This window comes from Balaenoptera borealis, assembly GCF_965194805.1.
Source record: "Balaenoptera borealis genome assembly, chromosome: 1".
Taxonomy (NCBI): domain Eukaryota; kingdom Metazoa; phylum Chordata; class Mammalia; order Artiodactyla; family Balaenopteridae; genus Balaenoptera; species Balaenoptera borealis.
The window spans coordinates 1,346,568-1,360,516 of record NC_138860.1 but is presented as its reverse complement, the minus strand read 5'-3'; positions in this window follow the sequence as shown (position 1 = coordinate 1,360,516).

Here is a 13,949-nt window from a genome sequence, read left to right as displayed (position 1 = left end):
AGACAGGAGCGGGGTGGGGGGGCCGGGTTGTAAGCTGCCAGGCAGAGGGCTGCAGAGCGGGGGGTGGAGGAGACTCAGCTGCGCTTCTGGGCAGGGAGTCAGCTGGTGCCAAAGCAAGTGAGGGGAAGAGGCCCCTGTGGGCCGAGGGCCGCCCCCCTCGACTGAGGATCTGGGGGCAGGGGCAGCCCTGGGCCAAGCCAGCCTCCACCTTTCTCACCAGCTAGTGCCTCTCGGCACGTTCACACCCAAGGCTCTGGCAGGGGCTGTAACCTGAGCGCCGGATGCCAGGAGGGGACCCACCCGGCCCCCCACCCGGCCCCCCACCGGCTCCCCCGGCTCCCTGCCACTCCAAGGGTCATGCAGGCCCGGCCCAGGGAGGAAAGGGTGTCCTCGGCGGGGGCAGGTAAGGATTAAGGGCTCATGACAGGCTGTCGGGGTGAGGACAGCGCCCCGGTCCCCGCCCCCACCGTGCTGCAGTGCCCTTTGATCCAGCCTCTGAAAGCTTGATTATGAGACACAGCCCATGTTTCCACAGAGGGGAGAACAATTGTTTGCAGCCCAGACAAAGGACTCTTTGTACAGCCCTGGGACCCGCTGGGGGAGAGGAAGGAGGCGCCCTGGGTGGGGAGGGGAGCTGGGCAGGGCAGCACTGGGCGGGGCTCCCACCCGGCCTGCCCCTGGCGGGCAAAGGGCGTCTGTGCGCCCACTGCCCGCCCTGGGGGCACGCCCAGGCCCATGTGGGGTGGGAGGGGGCTCAGGGGCCCAGTCTCTGTCCCTGTGGGTGCTGGCCTTGGGGTGCTGAGCTGCCCCCTCCATCGGGGGGAGGGCGGGCTCCCTGTGGCCAGGTTCCCACACCTGAGCCCGCAGGTACCAGGCTAGGGAGTGAGGGACTGTGGTGCAGAGTGCCGGGTTAGGAGCGCTTGGAGGACCCTGGAAACAGGAAAGAGAAGGGGGCTGCTGGGGGTGTAATTCTTCAGCGGACTTCACCACCTGCTCTCAAGGCCTCCCCGGGGCCTGGGCGTGGACCACCTGCAGATTGTGCAAAACAAAACCAGGCTGTTGCTGAGCTTGGCCTCCCCTGTCCGGCTCTGCCCAGCCCCGCTGTGCCTGCACCCCCATGTTTGTTGGTTAAATCCAGCCCGTTTTCTCCCTGCCATCCCTCTGTCCATGTGTGACCAGACCTGGGTGGGTCCTGGCCCTACCCCGGCCTCCCCGTCAGGGGCAGCTGTAGGGTGGGGGGCCGGGCTTGGGATCCTATTGGGACTGGAGGGACCAGAATGTGGCTCATTTCGAGGGGAAGATAAGTAGCCAGTGCCCAGTGCCCAGTGCCCACTCCCCGGACATCCCCAGCACGGCCTGCTGGTGACACAGAGTTCACTGCTCACCTGGACAGACGGCGAGACGACCACCTCAACGGGGTGGGGGGCGGCGGCCAGAGTGGAAGTTTGCTTTAAGGTTTAAGACAGGCCTTTCAGGGCCAGGGGCCTGGAGTAGAACTGGGTAAGGACTGGTGGAAACAGCCAGACAAGCTTTTCTGAAGCAAAGGACTCAGAGGCTTTGAGGGAGCACATGTTGGTGAGTCGCTGGGTCTTCTGGGAAGCTCCGCGAGTGAAGGAGCTAGTGAACGAGCAGGGCTTTTACCTGGCCTGGCAGCATCGCGCTGGCCAGACGGCGAGAGAGCAGAGCCCGTGCCGGTATGACCCGATCACAGGCGTGGGGCAGGTGGTCTCTGTCTTAGGGGTAGGTTTAGGGCCTCAGCTCTCCAGGGTTTGGGGTGGGAAGTGGTCCTGCCCAGCGGTGGCCCGGCTACCCGAAGGTGGCAGAGGGCTGGGAGACAGGAACTCTAGGTGACCCAGGAGAGGCCGAGGCCGGGGCGTGTGGGCTGGAACCAGGCCCGCAGGTGCCAAACCAGTCCCTGCCCAGGGACACGGGCATGTTGACTTTGGCAGCCCCTCCCTGGGCCTCCTCCCACCCCAGAAGGGCCTGAAACTGACACTGGGCCTGTCGGGGGCTGGAGACGTTCCCAGCACAGTCCTGCAGGCAGCTGCCCTGGCAGAGCAAGCCGGCAGGCGGCGGCGGGGAGGGGCTGGTGCCGGGCCCAGCTGGTTGAGGCCCGGGCTGGGGGCAGCGGGACCGCGCGAGTGACCTCTTCTTGGTCCCAGGCTGAAGACCCCGACGGACAAGGCAGGGGGAGAAGAGGCGAGCTTCGGAGGCATCAGCTGTCACCCTCTGGGGTGCTCGTGGCAGAGCTGGGGTCTAGGTGCTTGCTCACAATCCAGCACCACAGACCGTTTCACAGATGGAGAACCCGGGGCCTGGGGGGCTTCAGCAGCTCGGGCGAGCGGCTGGGATGGGACGCAAAGTCAGACTCTGGGTCTTCAAAGGCCAGCTCTGCTGCGCCATTGGCCGCGTCCTCCTGGTCCCCAAGACCTCGGCCCCGCAGAACCAGGAGAGGAGCTGGGATCACTCCTGTCTTGGCGACCTGGGAGGGAGAGGGAGAAGAGTGAGGAAAGGGCAGCCTGCCCGCAGGGACGGGCAGGAGTCGAGACGGAGGGAAAGGATGGAAGTGGAGTGGGGGATGGGCGTGCGCGTGTAGGACGCGATCGATGTTCCAAATCAAAACTCTCCTTCATCTCGGTCGTCCTTTTTGGAAAGAGATGGGGACAGTGGGATGCGGACCCAAGAGAGCCAGCAAGGGACAGGGACGGGCAGAGCCACGCGCAGAGCTGGGGGTGCGACTTCGGGGAGAGGTCAGTGGGAAGACAGGGCAAGGGGACAGAGGAGCAGGGAGCTGCGGGCGGGTGGGATGGGGGCCAGATGGATCCGTTCTCCTCCGGGTCAGTGCCCCACAGCGTCCTCAGGCCCTCCAGCTGGTGGCCATGGCGACGGCTGGCCCAGGACTTTGTGTCCGGCCTCTGCTGCCCAAGGGTGGTCCTCCGGCCAAGCCTTGGCCTCTCACAAGCTGAGAGATGCGGTGGGATGGGCAGGGGGCTAGGGGTCAGAGACGCTGATGGGAGGAGCGGGTGGGGGGCCCTGGGGGGGCCCAGGCTCTGGGCAGCAGGATGTGAGGCTTGGCCAACCAGCGGGGGACTTTCTGTCTGGGGATGGGAAACCCTAGTTTCAGACAAAGAGGAAGCCTGGGTCCTACGAGACCCTGAGGGCCACCCTTCTCACTGAGGCCGGTTGAGGGTGAGGGAGGGCGAGGGAGGGGAGCGGAGCACGGGAGGGCTGGGCCCTGAGCTTTCTCAGGGCCCAGGATTCCACCCCCGCACCACACCCTCTCTCATCTGAGCCTCAGTCTTCCCAAAGGGACTTAATTATAATAAGAAAAATAAGAGCAGCTACTGTGTACTGAAAACCTACCTGGGCCAGAGGCTCGATTACATGCCATATTTTAACTTTATTTCTAAAGTTTGCAATGACCTGGCAAATTAGGTATTCTTTTTTTTTTTTTTAATAGTTATTTATTTATTTATTTGGCTGCGTCAGGTCTTAGATGCGGCACGTGGGCTCTTCGAGGCATGAGGGCTTCTCTCTAGTTGTGGCACACAGGCTCCAGAGCACGCGGGCCCAGTTGCTCCGCGGCATGTGGGATCTTAGTTCCCGGACCAGGGATCGAACCCCGCGTCCCCTGCATTGGAAGGTGGATTCTTAACCACTGGACCACCAGGGATGTCCCAAATGAGGTATTCTTGTACCCACTCTTCAATTGAGGAAATTGAGTCCCAGAGAAGTTACATGACTTTCTCACTTGGCCTAGAATTCCTTTAAAGCCCACGGTCCTGGCTGGGGCTGTTCCTTCCCCCAAGGCCCGTCCATCCTTCCCGGGAGGCCTCACACCGGCCACACTGGTTCTGCGGGTGGCCAGCCCCAGCTTCAGCTGCCCCGGCCTGTGTTCTCTCCCCGTGTCCCCATTCCCTGGCTGTTCTGAGCTTCTCCTCCAGACCACCGCTTCCCTCCTTCTAGGTCTTTCCATTTCAACAGCTGAAACTCTTGACCCCTGAACACTCTACTTGCTCAACCCGCCCCTCCCTGGGGCTCCTCCCAGGACCTGTGGCCGCCCTGAGGGCCCCGCTGACCGACCGTCCTGACCTCCAGGCACCATGCCCTACCCTCAACTCAGTAAGTACCCCCCACCCCACCCCCCCACCCACGGGTCTCCCAGAGGCCCCTCCCCTCAGCTCTGCCATCTCTCCCCTCTTTGTCACTGTCTCCACCACCTGCTGGTTTCTTGGCCTCATTCTTTATGGATTTGGGGGCCTGCTCTGGGATCTCTCATCCTGCCATTATTTGGGTGATTTCATAGACCATGGAGAAACCCCATCCACCCAGTAACCTCCTTGTTCCTTGCCCTCGGCTCCAAAAGTCTCCGCTCCACTGTACGTCAGCTGCCCAGCTCCATAACCACATCCTGTATTTTGTCATCACTAGGAACTGCCCTGCCGCTTAAATCTTGTATTCAAATATCACGTGACTACCCCTCCCCCACATAGTTCTGAAACCTCCAGACTCTGCATCTACCTGCAACTTTCTGCTCCTGTCCTTCCAAATCCGACGCAGACCCTCGGCCTGTCACTCCAGCCCCTCCGAGCCCCTTGTCCTCAGCTAGCCTTTTGCTTAAGCCTTAAGTGTTCTTAACTGCAGACAGTAGCATCCATTCTATTTTAAGCAAAAGGGGATCTTTTGACGGATAAAGATGGCTCCCAGAACTGTTGGGAGGGCCCAAAACAGAGTCTCAGCTCAGCTTCCAGGGAAGAACTGTCCAGAGCACATCGCATATCAGGCCCCATGGAGAAGCTGTGTCAGCCGAGGGCTGCTGCCTGGGGGGCCCCGTCTCCCTCCACCAGCCAGCGTAGATCTGTGAGGAGCTTTCTCCATGTCAGGAGAGGGATTGGCCTTCAGTCTTTACTTCAGATGCTTTAGTATTGCTCTGCTTTCAAGAACACGCGTTATTTTTATCATTAAAACCGATTTTAAGCAGCTTTGCCCGTTGTAACCTCTTTCTGTATCCAATGCGACTTCTTCCACTCAGCACTTCTGCCCAGCACACCGCGATTGCCCGCTACCTGGTTTCCAGCCTCCAGCCACGTGCCCACTCCCCAGTCCCTCCGACCTACCTTCCATTCTGCAGCCCCTTGCGCCCCTGACCTCAGCACTCTTCCCTCAGGCCCTCTGCGGCTCCCCACTGCCCTCGGGACCGAGCCTGGATCCTGAGTGCTGACCTCTCTGGCCTCCTCCTCCCCACGCCCCCTGCCATCTAACTCCTGTGAGCTTGTTGATCCCCGCTCCTGTCTCTGGGCTTTTGTGATCATATGCCCTCTGCTGGGAAAGCTCATCTTTCCGTCTTTGCCTGATTAATTCCTATCCTGCCCTATGAAGGTGTCACCTCAGATGGCACCTCTTCCAGGAAGCACTCCCTGACCACACCCCCTGGATTAGCTGCCCCTCCCAGTTGTTCCACAGAGCCCCGTGCCTCGCTGTTTTGTCATCGCTGGTCTCCCCAACCAGACTGCAAGCTCCCCAGTGTGAGGACTGTGCCTTGTCTGCTGCTTCAGGCCAACACCTAGTAGAGCCAGAGGACATTCAGTGCCCGTGAAACAACTAAATTAAAGAACGTGGCCCGAGTCTACTAGGAAGCACCATATAAACGCGCAGCAGGCGCTTACCTTTGTGCCAGGTTTTTTTTTTTTAAACAATTTTATTGAGGAATCATTGACATACAATACTCTGCACATATGTAAATTGTACGATTTGATAAGTTTTGACATTTGTATACACCCCCAAAACTAACAGCACAATCAAAATAGTGAACACGTCCATCCACCCCGAAAGTCTTCCACAAAGTGAGAGGCAGAACGATGGATTTTAATGTTCCAGGGCACAAAAAGTTCATTGACATGGTTTCCGATTCCTCGTTGCGGCAAACCTCTAAGAGACTCCGTTTGTTGAGTTTTGGTGTCGTGTCAGAAGCATCCACAGTGATATGAAAAGGCTGTTAAGATACCCCTTGCTCGTGAAGCCCCGTGTCCACATGAGGCTGGGTTTCATTCAGACACCCTTCAAACAGCCTATCACAACAGATCGAATGCTGACTCCAGCTGTAATCTATAAAGCCAGAGACTAAAGAGATTTGGAAAAAATGTAAAACAATGCCTTTATTCTCACTAATTTTTTTGTTTGTTTGGGAAAATTTAGGTCTTTTAAAAACATGTTATTTCTGTAACATAGAGTGGGTTTATTACTGTCATTTAAAAATGGATATTTTAAAAAATTCCTTAGTTCTAATTTCTAATTGGATAAATAGCGATAGCTGTAACCACATAAACAAAAGCTCTTTGGAGTCTTCCATAATTTTTAGGGGTTATAAAGGGTCCTGAGACCAAAACGTTGGATAATAGCTGACATTCAGACCAGTACTTAGGAGAGCAGGCCCTTAGGCTGGGCTGCCTGTGTTTGAATCTGGGCTTTGCTCTTTAGAAGTTTGCAATAGAGGGACTTCGCTGGTGGTCCAGTGGTTAAGGCTCTGCACTCCCAGTGCAGGGGGCCCAGGTTCAATGCTGCAACTAAGATCCCGCATGCCGCAACTAAGACCCGGCGCAGCGAAATAGACAAACAAGTGAATAAATAAATAAATAAGTAGGGACTTCCCTGGTGGTCCAGTGGTAAAGAATCTGCCTTCCAATGCAGAGGACAAGGGTTCCATCCCTGGTCAGGGAACTAAGATTCCCACGTGATGAGGAGCAACTAAACCCGTGAGCCACAACTACTGAGCTCGCGTGCCTCAACGAGGGAGCCCACCTGCCACAAACTACAGAGCCCACACATCCTGGAGCCTGCGTGCCACAACTAGAGAAGAGGAAACCCGCACACCACAACTAGAGAGAAGCCTGAACTCTGCAATGAAGATACTGTGTGCCGCAACGAAGATCCCATGTGCTGCAACTGAGACCCGATGTGGCCAAAAAAATAAGGGGGGAGAAAAAAGAGAAAATGTTTGCAGTAGAATTTTGGGTAAGTTCGTAATCTCTCTGATCCCTACTGCCACAATATGAAAAATGGGGAGATTATAATGGTACCTACCACAGAAGGGTTTTGAGGACTAAATGCATTAATGCATAGAGAACATTTAGAACAGTGCCTGGCACGTAGAAAGTTATGAATGAGACCTAGAGATGTCTATGAATGTTAGACATCGAGGGGGATCAGAACACACCACCCCAAAATGTGCCACTTTGGCATAAAGATTACTCTGAGCTGAAGGCAATCGAAAAAAAGCAGACACAGGAAAGCTCTCTGTCTGTCCCCTGCCTGAAATCAGGGCGTAAGTTCCACTGTGAAGGTGCCCCCCTTGGTCCCAGGAAAGGAAGAACAATTTTAGTCGCTGGAGATGGAGATGGTGTCGAGATGCGTCTGCACAAACTAGACGACACTCATCTTCCGTTAGATCCCCGAGATTTACCTTCCTGCCATTTACCTCTTTTTCTGTCTTCTCTCTTCCCCACAATGTGTTAAAATGGTGTACAAGCCCCCAAGCTAACCACTTCTTTGCATCTTCACTTCTTTTTTAAACTAAGGCAGCTACTTTATTTTGAACAAGAAAGAGGCGTGAGCAACTGTGAGCGTCTCCCTAATATGACAGCTTGTCCACCACAGCGCCCCCCCAGCCAGCCTCCCCCGAGTTTTGGTAGAAAAGCGTCTTCTCTCTGGCCAGTCCTGTCATCGACTGTCACACGTGCGCACAAGGCAGGGCTGGCCTCGCCTGGTATCTGCTTAAAGTCCAAGAATCGGGTCCAGGGACTTCCCTGGTGGTCCAGTGGTTAGGACTGTGCTTCCACTGCAGGGGTCTTGATCCCTGGCCGGGGAACTGAGATCCCACAAGCTGAGCAGTGCAGTGAAAAAAACCCCCAACAACAAGGACAAAAAATAAACAAACAAAGAAAAAACCCAACAAGAAAGCAACAACAAATAAAAACAAAAGAACAAGAATCGGGTCCAGATGGGGCAGTGAAGCGGTTGTGTCTGGGGAAACAAAACTCACTCAGAGCTGAAGGCGTGAGCTGACACACGGCCACTGACCACTGATACCAAATCAGAGAAAACAAGTGGAATTGTGCAAATTTGCACAGAGGCTTCCATGTAAATACAAACCAGTTTTATAGCTCCTTTCATTAAAACGTATTCTGATCAAATAATCTTGCGAAGGAAAGCTCACCTAGCCTCAAGCCTACAACATAAAAGCAAGGAGAAAATGACATATTTCCTGCGGCTACCACGTTCGGGACCTTCACAAGGGGGACCGGGGTGTGCGAGGCCCCAGGGCACTGGCTCTGCTGTCTGTGCCAACACCCCATGTACTGCCCCCGGGCCTCAAACTGGTCAGATAGCTGGCTCTGCGCCATCCACACCGGTTCTCCCACAAACAGCCGCATAACCTTCACGTAGTTCTCATCCAGGGTGGAGCCGAAAAATCCCTGCAGGAACAGTGACCATGTCTCCTTTTCCAGGAAAATCTGGATCTACTTGTCCCCTCATCTCTCACATCAAAGTATCCACTGCCATCCAAGACGTAGCGAATCTCAACATCCAAGTGCCAATGCACCTCACAGAACATCTTAATCTTTTCTTCATAATTTGGTAGTTTATCTTTGTATATGGTTATTATGTCCACCCAAGAGTAGTTTCTATCTTTTCGGATCTTTTCTAGTTCTGGATCATCCTCATATTTGTCAGCACCCAGCTTCCGGGGGCCGGGCTCTGTGCTGTGGGGCTGCCTTGGGTGGTTGGCAAATACTCCGTGTACCAGGCCTGCACCATGGCTGAGCCGGGGATGCCGAGATCACCCTGACCTGCACCCAGCTTGTACTTGTTTTGTTTGTTTGTTTGTTTGTTTGTTTGGCTGCACTGCGCGGCATGTGGGATCTTAGTTCCCCAACCAGGGATCAAACTCTCTCCCCCTGCAGTGGAACTGTGGAGTCTTAACCACTGGACCTCCAGGGAAGTCCCTTCACTTCTTTTCTATGAAGACCTTCATGCATATAAAAAGTAAAATATTGACATCAAATAAAATCTGTATGCCTTTTCTCCTGTTAATCTGTCTTTTCCTAGTTTAATTTGCAGATACCAGTCACAGAACCTAAGAGGGTAGAGGAAGTATTTCTCCCCCACCTACACTCTCACCGTCAGCAGCAGTAGCAGCACGCCAAACAGCCCAGAGAAGCAGAAAATGCTGCCAAAAAGAGTCCTCGAGGTTTAAATCCTTTATTTTAAAGACCTCTCAGCGAGGCTTATCCTACCTGCTGTGGAATGAGAACTGCCCCAGTGACCGTAAAACAGAAGCACACGTTAGGTCTCTGTCTTCAAGGGGTTCATAACAGGACCAGCCACACGCAGGACGGAGGGAGCCAGTGGGACATGGACAAAGCTCCAGGACCATCCCTCACTTACCTACTTATGGCCCCTGCAGTGAAATGCTTTTATATGTGTTTTCTGACTTTATCCTCACAAGAACCCTGTGATAGCTGGCAGGGATGGGGTTACGATCCATATTTCCAGATGAAGAACCTGGGAATTAGCTTCTGGGACCTAGCTTCTGGGACCGAACATCAGTGGTAAAGATGAGAAAGGGTCCTCAGGGGCCTGTACGGTGTTCCTTCTGAAACACTGGGGTGATGTGCATCACGCAGGAGATGGATGGTCTGAACACCGAGCTGAGAGCTGTCTGTCCTGACCGCAGGGCTGGGGCCTGCCAAACAAAGCCTGCTTCACTGCAGCTGCCTCTGGACCCCACCAGCCCTTATCTCCCCAACCCACCTCAGCAGGGACCTTCCTCACCCCTCTCCCTTCCCCATCCCCTTTAAAGCAATCACAGGAGATGCCTGTTCTGCACAGTAACATTTTAAGTGTGGCTCACGAGTGCAATCCCCTAACCACCCCACAACGAGTTAGAGCATCTCCTCAGTTTCCCTGGTGCTCTGTCTCCCTGACGTCAGCCAGGGTACCTGATCCCGGAAGCCCTGCCCAGGGTGTGACGTCACAGGGCTGGACCGGCTCTGCTGGGAGGACGGTCCAGCCTCTGTGCCCCAACGGCATGTCTCTCCCTCCCTAAACCTCTCTCCTCCTCAGGCCTGAGGTCGCGGGTCTGCTGTCCCCCGCTGCTACTGTGTCTGGATTTGGGCGCTTCCCGGGCTCCCGCGACCCCCCAGCTGCCCTCGTCCCAGACCGAGGTCGTCACTGCCGCGCCAGTCTGCCTGCTTGGCTCCCTCAGGGCCACTGTCTTTTCAGTTCCGTTCCCTGGGGGCTTAGCCCACCCTGTGAGGCTGAATGATGGTCCTGATACAGAGCGAGGTGCCGGCTGGATCCGCCTCGAGGTCCAGGGTGGATGGTTGCCATAATGACGCCTCCTCAGTCCCCCTCCCCCTCTCTCCCGCCTTACGAAAGCCCCTGGAACAGGAAAGGCCTCCCCATCCCAGTGAGGACTGTGGAGTAACACAGCCCCTGCCCCCGGGGGGTGCACGCAGCCCCGGGGGTGTGGGCAGCCCTGGGACACCCTGCAGGTTTGAGGTTCACGTTTGCTCGTGTTTGGGAGGAGGGTCTTCAGGTCTCTGCCCCTTGACCCTGGGCACCTGGGGCTGGGGGTTCACTCTCTCACTCACTCTGGGCCCCCCAGGGACTCTGGGATTTAGAGACCCTGGGAGTTTGATTGATGGAAATTTCCTCCACGTTCCTATTGAATTTCTACTGAACTCATCTTTGTACGTTTACTGCCTTTTGTTCTCGGCCCTCAGGGTCCCGGAGAGGAACCTTCCTCGCAGGGAGGCTCTGCCGCCCTCACAGCCAGCCGAGGTCTTTCTCCCCGACAGGTCTCTCTCTCACTGCCCACCCCCCATCCCCCGTGGCCCCCGCTGGAATGGAGCTCTCCATCAACACCCCACAGCACAGCTGGGAAAGGACCACAGGGAAGGGTAACACGAAATCCTTGGCTGGCGAGACAGGGCCTCCTGTCCAGGCCTCTCAGGCGTGGGGAGACTATAACATTTATTCTTCAAACGCAGACACTCTGGCAGGTGACAGGAGCACTACGAATGACCAAGACGGGACAGCAGCACACAGCGCGGCTGTCCTGGGCTCCTGGGCTGTGCGGTCAGCCAGGGCCTCTCCCAGGCCCAGAGCCCAGAGAGCCCGCTCCTCGTGCATTCGCAAAGGTTTCCTCTTCCCTCTGCAGGGAGCTTAGATGCAAAAGGTCCCTGGCTCAGGGAAGCCTGCAGTCAAATGTGGGAGGGGACGGGAGGTGGAGGCGGCGGACGCTGGGATCAGAAAGGGGATAAGCCCCGCGACAAACAGCAAGAAGGAAGGAGCAGAGAGAGCGCCTGGGAGCCCGCAGGAGGCCCTCATCCCCCCGGGGACGGGGACGGGCCGGCCGTCTGGGTGAGCCTCGGGCTCCGCGGGAAGGAGAGGTTGGGCTGAGCAGCAACGGCTCCGGTAAGAACAGCAGCCTGTGAAGAGGCGCGGAGAGGAGGTGCCTTGGTTTCGGGGTAACAGAAAGCTCTGTCCTCCTACTGCCACCCCGAGTGCCCTCTTCCGGAGGGCGCCCGGCTGTCAGAGTCGGTGGCTGAGTAAGCGGAAGGCAGGGACCCTACACTGTTCTGAGCTTTGGCTTATTAATGCTAGAGTCCCCTTCTGGGACGTTCCATCGTCCAAAAATTGAGCCCTTGTTGCCACATGCCAGGCCCTGGGCTGGAGTTACACACAAGTCATTCCACTTAATCTTCCCAGCAGCCCTGCGGGGGACCTGTTTACACAGGAGGCTCTGTGAGGCCAGACACCTGCCCAGGGCTCGGCTGAGGTGACAGGCTGAGATCTGCTAGAATGACCCGAAACTCTGAATTCTCTGGATTCCACTGCTCCTAACCACAATACCAGCACAGCCAGGGAAGGCCCGACTTTATGCTACTCATGACTTGGCCCGGGAGCTGACTCAGTCGCCTGTGGGAGCAGCACCGGGAGGTGAGGGGAGCAGGAGGTGGGCAGCAGAGAGGTGCCTACGAAGTTTCGGGGGGCGGAGCTAGGTCTTGGGCCGATGCAAACTCAGATCCGGGTCCCTCCGCCCCGCTCTCCCCCCGGGTGGAAAGTTCCTCCCAGCAGAGCTGGTCCAGCCCAGCCCATGACGTCACACCACTGGGCGGGGCTTCTTGGGACGGGGGACACCTGGCTGACGTCAGCCCAGTGCCCAGAGCAGTCCTGGGGCTTGACCGCATCTCTGTGATGACTGCAATTGCAAGTCTCTTTCCCCAGCGGGCAGTGGGTCTGACCCGGGCAGGGCAGGGCAGGCCTGCTGGAGTTCTGTTCCCGGCTCTGGGATCTGAACCCACAGCTCAGAAGTCCTGGGACCACTACTATGCTGTGTGTCTATAGACAAGTCACTTGCCCTCTCTGGGCCATCTCTAGGGTGCAGCCGCCTAACTCGATGAAACAAAGAGGTTGTAGGAGAGATTTCTGAGGACCTTTCAGGAGTCCCAAAGGAGGGAGTGTGGGCCTGGACCCGCCAGTGTCCTGGTCCCCCACCCTCCCTCCCGCTCCCCTCCCTGGCGGCCGCAGAGCGAGAACGTGACTCATGCGCTCCCGGCACCCAGTTTCAGCTTTGGCCGCCCCAGCCCCGGGCCTTTCCTTTGCTGTTTACTCGCAGGAGCAGGTGGACCTGGGTCACCTCACCGCGGGCGGGAGAGACGTCGGGCTCCGAGCCCGGGGACACGGGCGCCATCTGACCCCATCCCTGCGGGTGGCCTGAGGCCGGCACGGGGGTCTGGCTCTCCAGCAAGGGGAGAGATGGGAGGGGCAAGCGGAGGGTGCCGCCCGCCAAGGCCTCTCGGCAGGTCTCGCCCTCCACCCGCTACCGCCCCCGCCCGGTGTGGAGTCCCCGGCTATCTGCTTGTAATCTCTCCCCATCTTCCGGCCTCTGTGGCCATCGTGGTTTCAGTTGTCACATGCGCAGGGACGCACACACACACACACACACACACACCCCAGAGCTGCTTCTCAATGTTGAGCTGGGCAGGGCAGACCCACCCAGCCGCGCCAAGAAGGGAGGGCAGGGTGTGTGTGGTGGGGGCAGGGGGCCAGCAGCCCAAGTGCAGCTGGGGTGGAGGAGGGTCAGGAGAGGCGCTCGGGAAGCCTGGAAGCTGTGGTCAAGGGCTGTGAGTCTGGGGCCTGGCTCGGCCGCCACCTCTCCCTATGACCTCGGTCACGTCATTGCTCTCTTGTGCCTCATTCTCCCCGTCCGTTCAAGGCGGGGGCTCACTGGGTGAGCTGGGGGCCTTCACGACCCAGAGCCAATAGCTCCTGCGTCTCCGAAGAGGGACAGACACTGTCGGCTGTCGTGGAACAGGCGAGAGCTGGCCGTTCCCGTGTGGGCGGCCCGAGACAACCTCCGCCCCAGACCACAGCGCGGGCGGCAGAGCCGGGCAGGTGGAAAATTCCCCCTGGCCTTCTGCCCAGACGCTGTGCCCGCCTGGCGGGCGGGAGCCGGGCCTAGGGTACCAGCGGACAGTCTGGCAGCCACAGGGAGCTGGCCAGGGCCTCCCCAGCTCAGTGCCCACCCCCGCCAGACACAGAAATTGCGTTCTGCTCAGGTAGGCAGACGGAGGGGAGGAGGAGTGATGGCGAGGCTCTCGGTGGTTTGCTGAAACCTTGGAGCTTCTCAGAAGTTGCAGGCCTGGGTCAAGGTGGTTGTTCCAGCCCCTCCCCGTCCCCAAGACGAGTGGCCCCAGGACCCTAACGGAGGCCTGGCGGCTGCAGCTGTTGAGCGGTCAGGCAGACAGAGGGCTTTGTCAGGTGTGGTGAGGCGGAGTCCCTGTGTCTGCTCCTGCTGGCCGCCGGCCTCCACCTGGTGACCTTGGGCAGTGCACGTCCCTGTCGAGGCCTTGCTTTGTCCATGTGGGACTGGGGACAGCCGT